This window comes from Leptonychotes weddellii, chromosome 10, assembly GCF_054177405.1.
Source record: "Leptonychotes weddellii isolate Sample4059 chromosome 10, ASM5417740v2, whole genome shotgun sequence".
Taxonomy (NCBI): Eukaryota; Metazoa; Chordata; class Mammalia; order Carnivora; family Phocidae; genus Leptonychotes; species Leptonychotes weddellii.
The window spans coordinates 115458794-115466372 of record NC_138378.1 but is presented as its reverse complement, the minus strand read 5'-3'; the positions used below and the strand labels follow the sequence as shown (position 1 = coordinate 115466372).

General features: G+C 42.2%; 1 long non-coding RNA gene across 1 annotated transcript; it reads left to right on the top strand.

Annotated features, from left to right (window-relative positions):
- Positions 1-3878: 3878 nt before the first annotated feature.
- Positions 3879-6312, top strand: LOC115944088 (uncharacterized). Its single transcript, XR_004078663.2, has 3 exons — positions 3879-4206; positions 4811-4947; positions 6088-6312. It is a non-coding gene; the product is annotated as an uncharacterized LOC115944088 (long non-coding RNA).
- The last annotated feature ends 1267 nt before the right edge of the window (positions 6313-7579 follow it).

The window sequence follows — 7579 nt, the reverse complement described above, 5'->3', positions numbered from 1 at the left end:
CAGGCTCTTTCATGCTATGGTTGTTTTCAGATTCCAAGTCCAGCAAGTTAAGACAAGCTTCAGGGTGTAAGCACCTTGTAAGCTCTGTTTGCAACGCAGTGGCTCATATCCCTCTGGTCAAGTTATGTGGCTAAGCTCAGAATCAGTGGTAAGATACCACCCAAGGGCGTGGATGCAGGGAGGGAATAATTTGGGGCAAAATTTTCAATCTATCATATAGTGTTTTCAAAAACCATTTTTATTATAAAAATGCATATGTGTATAATATGTATTATATATAACAAATATATAATATATTAATAAATATATAAATATATTACATATAATAAATCTATAATATTTAATAAATCTATATTTAATAAATATATAATATATAATAATATATATAATGTTAGTTTGGAAAATTGGGGAAATACAGAAAAATCTAAAGAAGGAAAAAAATCATCCATAATGTACCTTTCAGAGATAATCACTGCCAGTAATTTAGTGTGTTTGCTCCTGTCTTATGAACATATGAGTGAGCTATGAGCTATGACTGTTTACATATATGTTTGTATATTTTCCTTTAGGAGAGTTGTAACAAAGCTTTTCTTTAAACTGACACTATATTATGAATATTTCCCCATGTCATCATATAATTCTTTCAATACTCTATTGTAGCTCCCTGCCCTGTTTTATCTAACCTTACCCTGCCTTTAATTTATTTATTTTTGCTCTTTGGGTTGCTCCCATTCTTTTTGTTTGTTTGTTTGTTTTTGATGTTGGTTATTATAAATAACATTGAAAATTCTGGACTATAAATCTTTACCCATATTTTTGATGATTTTCCCAAGACAGATTCCCAGAAGGGAATTACTAGATCAAAGATGACAACGTTCATAGGGCTTTTGATACAGTTTGTTAAATTGCTTTCCTAGAATTTACATAGCACTTTCCACAGGGAAAGGGCCTGCATTATGGCCCTCTGAAGAGCACTCAGAATTATCTTAAAAAGAGAAAAAAGATCAATTAGGTGAAAAATGGTACCTTATTTTAATTTGTATTCCTAATTACCATTACGGATAAATGTTTTAGACATGCTGACTGACCATTTAGAGTTCTTCTGTGAATGTCCTTTTCCTTAAAAAAAAAATGTACATTTTAACTCAATTAGTAAGAATCACCCTGTATTAATGTGATTGACACAGTATCATTGAAGTTACAAACATGTTCCCCTTTAGGTTGTCTTTTGCCTTTTAATTTTGTTTGGGGAATTTTTTTTTTTGATGTGTAGGGACTTACAATTTTTCATTGTTCAATCTATTTTTCTTTCTTTTTTTACATCAGCCTTTGCTTTTATGTTTACAGTGTCATTTCTGATCCATCTCTTACAAAATGTAAGATGGAGTGGCTTTGTCACTTAGCAGTACCGTGTTCAGAAAGTCTGTCTGTCTTTGGAACTGGACCTGACAGGTGGAGCTGATCTGTGTGCTGATTTTCCCTCCAGCTGAGCCCCTGTGAACTGCCCCCAGGGTCCCCATTTAACTGACACAAGGATGATCAGCAAAAGCCCAGTAAGCCCATCAGGAAAACTGCACCGCACTTAAGCCCACTGCTTTGCTTCTTTCCCTTGGCCCCAACCCCCAACCCCCCACCCCCCTGACCAGGAAGCAGGGTCTTTTATACATAATCCTAGTGGGACTCATCACTGGGGACTCCGAGGGCTTGTGCTGCATAGGAGTTTGTCTTCCCCATGTGTGAATTGTCATCCCAGGGGCTGTGAGGCTGATGTGTGACATATGAGTTGTTTAGTGGGTTGATGAGTGGGGCCATCCTGTTCAGCTCCTGTAATTTACTGGAGCTTCACAGTGCTACTTGTGAGGTAATGTAGTGTTTCTTGATGAACAACACTATATTCGGTTTGTCCCCGAAAGAGACCAAGCCAAGATCACACACTCAGGATGGAAGGAAATGCAGTTGGTGTTGTGGGTTCTCTTTTGTGTTGATGGAAACCTGAGGTGGAGTTTCTTAGTGAAGCTAAGTGGTCATAGTGGAAAAAGATGGGGGGATTCAGAGGCATTGGAACGGGGTTCACGTTCCTTCTCTGCCACCTACTGCGTGGCTCTGACAAACCAGCCTTCCCGAGCCTCTACGTCCTGTCATCAGTGGAAACCACAGTCATTCTGTGCCTTCCTCAGAAAACAGTTCTGACTTGGGAATGACATAATGTAGATAATGTATCGAATCAGATAATAAGAGAATGGCCGGCACATGATAGGTTCTCAGTAAATGGCAATATTTTTATTCAGGAAAAGAAAGACAATCTAAGTAAGAAAATGATGGTTTAGAGATTTGGGCAATTTGTGAAAACTCCAAGAGTAGTTGTCAGGGATCTCTTACTGAGCTTTTCCAGGAGCATGAGGTGATAGGTCAGTGGTAATGCAGAAACACCCGGTAAGCACCGCGCACTGTCACTAAGCGTCGACTCTGCTGTTAAAACACACCGTGCTATGTGATGGAGCGGGATGCAAAACCCACTGAACTAATAAGACGAAACCACAGGCATGAGAGAAACTGCACATCAGTGGGAGGTGTCTGTGGTCTCAAATGCGAAGAGGGGTGAGCTCCGTCTTCCCAGACAGTAGGGCTACTTGAGTGGAAGTGCTTGGAAAGCTCTGGGTAATGTTGAGAAGCTTCCCAGAGGGGAGGGGAGCCTGCTGGGCTGCCATGCTGATGGTTCTCCTGGAAGACTTCCCCTCCCACCCCCGCAGCCGCCCCCTGCCATCACCTGGCATGTGCAGTATCTTTACAGACTCTTTGTGGGGGTCACTGGAGCGGTCCATCGACTGTCTCTTGTTCTTCTGGGCACTGCATAGGATCACTCTTCCATGGACTCTGGAAATTAGGTGTGGCCATGTGGCTTGTCGTGGATGATACAGCGTGGGCAGAGGTGATGTGTGTTGTGTCTGAGCAGAAGCCTCAAGGGCCAGCATTCACTTTGCCATTTTGCTTTGACCAGTCTCAGCCACCCTGGAAACAGGGATGGAGCTGCTGTCGGCCTGGGTCCCTGAATGAGGATGATGTACAGTGGACTTCCCAGTCGGTTATGGTGACAAGTCGCATAAGCCTTTGTTGTTTGAAGTCTCTGGGCATTTGGGATTGTTTTTTCCTGTTATTGAAGCAGAACCGAGCTTATTCTGATGATCTACCACTTGAGGGCAGATCCTGAAAAGTAGATGGCATCATTTTGCCCATGTAGCCTTCACAGGGCTGTACTCACAGCCCACACACAGATTTGCTTTATTTCAGACACTTATTGAGAGCAGTTCACACGTCTGGCCACGAAGATTCAGGTGTGAGAGTGGCTGAGCTGTAACATTCATATGGACACATGCCCTCGTGGCACAATGGTCCCCAGCTCAGAGAGGGAAAGGCAAGGACAAAGCTTTGTTCAGTATCTACAGAGGTGAGGACTCGACTAGGTGCTTTCTCTATATTCTTTCTAATGATCCTGGCAACCTATGAAGTCCTTATTATTCCCTTTTATAGATGAGAAGATGGTATCTCAAAGAAGTAACCTAGTCAAAGCCACCAAGCTAGTAAGGGTCCAAGTTGAGATGCAAACTCAGACTGAGAACGTGAACTGTAGAGACAGAATGGGTCTCATTCCCATGCATCACTTACATTTCTCCAAAGTGCTGAATCTCCTCCCATTAGATCCAGGAAGCATTTTCTCACAACTCAGTCTAAAAAGGATCTTGTCTCCCACCTCTGCATCGCCAGTAGTAAGTGTTTTCCTTCATAGCTCTTGTTTAATATCTGTCTCTCCCCTTATGCTAAAATTCTAACATGGAAAGGACCACACTGTCTCGTTAGCTCTTGGGTGCCCAGGACCTGCTCACTGCTGGCATGCAGGAAGCATTTAGTAAATGGTTGCTTTGTCCATAAATAAACGCCTCTGTGTTGTTGGAGGAACTCTCAAAGCAGAGTGGTTTGGAGACTAAAAAAGCACAGCCTCGAGCCACACACTCGGATTTGAATTTCAACTTTGCTACTTTGTAGCTGGGTGACCTTGGGAAAGTTACTGAACATCTTGGTGCCTCATTTGCTCATCTGTTGAATGAGGATAATATTAGTCACTTTCCTCATTATTGTCATGAAGACTGAACGATGTGTCAACAACCTGTAAGGCACTTAGGGCAGTGCCTGGCGTGCCGGAAGTTCTCAGTAAGTACTAGCCATTTGAATGTGTGGGTGTGAGGGACAGTGCCCTGTAATGTTGTTAGAGCCCATGAGAAAAAGGATTATGTTACAGTCTAGGGGAGACTACAGTGTCTGACATAGTTTGATATAGTAGAAGAATCATGAAATTTGCATTATGACGGGCCTGGAATCCTACCTCAGTTCTATGACTTCCTACCAGGGGTGATAGGCTGAGTTTGTGTCCTCCCTCTCCACCTCTGAATTTATATGGTGAAATTTAATCCCCAGGGTGATGGTATTGGGAGGTGGGGGTCTTAGGAGGTGATTAGGTTATGAGGGTGGAGTCCTCATGAATGGGATCAGTGCCCTACCTCCAGAAAACCCCCTCTTCCTTTCTATGTGAGGACACAGCAAAAAGACTATTGTCTAAGCATCAGGAAGAGAATTCTTGTCAGACTTTGAATCTGCTGGCATCTGGATCTTGGACTTCCAGCCTCCAGGAATGTGAGAAATAAATTTTTGTGGATGATAAGGTATTTTTGTTATAGCAGCCTGAACAGGTGAAGACAGCAGGTGATTTGGGCAAGCACATTATCTGCTCTGAGTTTGTTTTCCCCATCTGCATTAGCAAGCATGTGGATCAACATTGCTGGAAGAGAGTGGAGATATGATCAAACCAGGGATGACACAGTGGCATGCATCGGGATGCAGATGAGATGAGATCTGGTCTGTGAAAGCCTCCTGCACGGTGCAGGCGGAGTGCCTGTGAGTATCTATAAATGATGTCTGAATAAATGTGTGAGTGAAGGCAAATTTTGCTCAAGAAATGTAGAGAAGAGGTAGACATTGCCCTTTCAGTTTAGGACTTAACAAGCTCATACTGGAGTGAGGGTAGGAGAGATTATGCATGTGACAAGGATTTCTTGGTGATTGGGTGAAGTTCTGGCACCGAGAATCACATTTTGATGATTTTGCCAGGCACGCGGGGTTCATTTTGCCTCCTTTATGGGGCGTGCTTGTGCATGAATGGCTCCTCGCTAACATGCTATAACACGGACCAGTCACAAGATCAAGTCCTCCACTTACTATTTCTATGTAGGAACAAAGAAATCCAAACCATTGCTCCTAAAAGATTCCCCAAATGGCTGCAGTATTTTGGCTTACTGAACATGACTGAATTAATTCATTATTCTCCTAGAATAGGAATTGAATCTATTGACCTATGGCTCTGTCATGCTTGTTTTGGAGTTGTGCCAATTGGTTACATTCATTCTGGGAGGAAATAGTTGTGAGCCAGTCTTTTGCGCCTCACCTGCGCAGTTAAACCTTGGGTGGTCTTTCTCTCCAGTTGAATAGATTAATCTGTTCTTTGCATACAAGGAGTCATGAGCTGAAACATTACATCAAACTGCTAGTCTGCACCCGACGCCATGAAATATCAGCTTTATTAGTTCCATTCTTCAAGACATTGTGAAATAATGAAAAGCATATTGTGTAACCAAGATATGGCAGATTCCAGTGCATACATTTCCAAACGACCTTCTTGGTTTTCTAAGTGTAAGTTAGTAACAATGGAGTTAACGAAACTATTATTCACTCAAAACAACATTGCTATTATTCACTTAATACAAAGCCCACAAGATGCCTCTAGTATATAAAGTACATTATGGGTAATTATGCAATTGCTAAACTTCTCTGAAGCATTGGTTTGGAAATTCAGGAAATGGAAGCGTCAGCAAATATAGATTTTAACTAAGCTCGATAGTGATCACAGTGAAACTCCTTTGGTAGTTAAGAGGGGGAAAACTATTATTTGGAAAACAAGAGAGAAAAAACTTAAAACATTAATAAAGTTGTCAAATTATCTGCCAGCTACTCTCTCATTATAATCTGCTCCCACTTTAGAAACACTGTGGGGAATTACGGAGCAGAATCTTGTGAGCAAATGTGACACTCCTCAAGAAGATGAAGAAAGTGTTTTGAAGTGGTCTGGACTAGAGAGTACATTCCCTCTCCTGGTCAAGGTCATCCTAGTGCCAGAATAAACAAGGCAGAAGGTTATTAAAAACAACTCAAGTGTCTCCAGAATTTTGCCTAATCAGAACTTTATCTCCAGTGCCATCCTTAATCAGGAGGCATCTTCTATTAGCTGCCAGGTAAGATGAATGCAAATACTTAATTTGGGAGGAGGTTGAGGAGGAAAATGGGGGGAATATTACTAGACTAATTAAAAAAATCCCTTCTATTATTTTACTTTTTATTTCATTTTTTCATAAAATGTTGGAATATCACAATTAGAAGAAACTTTATAAGTCATTGAATCCAGCCTAACATTGGATTTCCTCTAGAGCATTCCTGACTCACTGGTCTTCTAACCTTGACTTTAAGTTCAATGCTGGGGAGCTCAGTAGTCTTTATGGAAATATTCCTTCCTAGTTCAGCTCTCTTTGGCTGTCAATTTGTTCCTTTCTTATGTTAAAATTTAGCTAAAATTCATTTCCTTGTAACATCCCTTTGGTCCTAATTCTTTTTCCCGGTCCCCCACCCATTCTCTAGTGGTCTCACACCATGTCTAATTCTTCTATGGGATAGCTGTGTCTGACGTCTTCCATTTGTCCCTCCAGACATTGCCTTCACCTTCTCCACTCTGCTGTCTGCCCTGGGGGGCTAACTTGGAACTTCATCCATGGGGTCCTGTATGCTCTGACTTCTGGTTTGATTTGGCCACAACGGTGTCTTAGCAGGAAATTGACAGGAGAGAGAAGAATAAGTTTCATTGTCTGTATTCCCTAGGCTCCTACTTGTGAGGTCACCTTTGACTGGCTTTGTCCTTCCCGTCCGACTGATGGTCACCATTTCTTTCAGGGACATCTTCTCTCTACATGATTTTCTTCAGGTTTCAATGATGACTTCCTCTCAACATCCTCTGTGTCTAGGCAAGCTAGCTCTTCTGATACCAACCTTATCCTTTTGGTTTCTCTACATCTGTACCATTGCAAATAGTTCCCCTGTAAACAGATCTTCCTCTGATTAACCTAATTTGATACAGCCATCTGTTTCCAGTTGGGATTCTGGCTGGTACAATAGACCTTAAGATAACTCTGAAACAATGCTAGGTACTGGCTATGTCCTCCCTTTTCCAGGAGAGCCACCCAACATGCCTCAATTGTCCCTAATATTACTTGGATATAAAGATTCTCACCATCCTCTGAAATGTTCCCGTTGGGCAATATTCCTTATGAAATGTGGGACCCAGAACTGCAAGCTGTGGTCCTGAGGTGGTCAAGACAGAACACAGCGGGGCGCTCTTTCATTGCCTCTGGCGACCATGTTTGTCATGATCACCGCTGAATGCATGTCTGCCGAGGTCCTTTGGACACTACGTCATGTGGTGGCA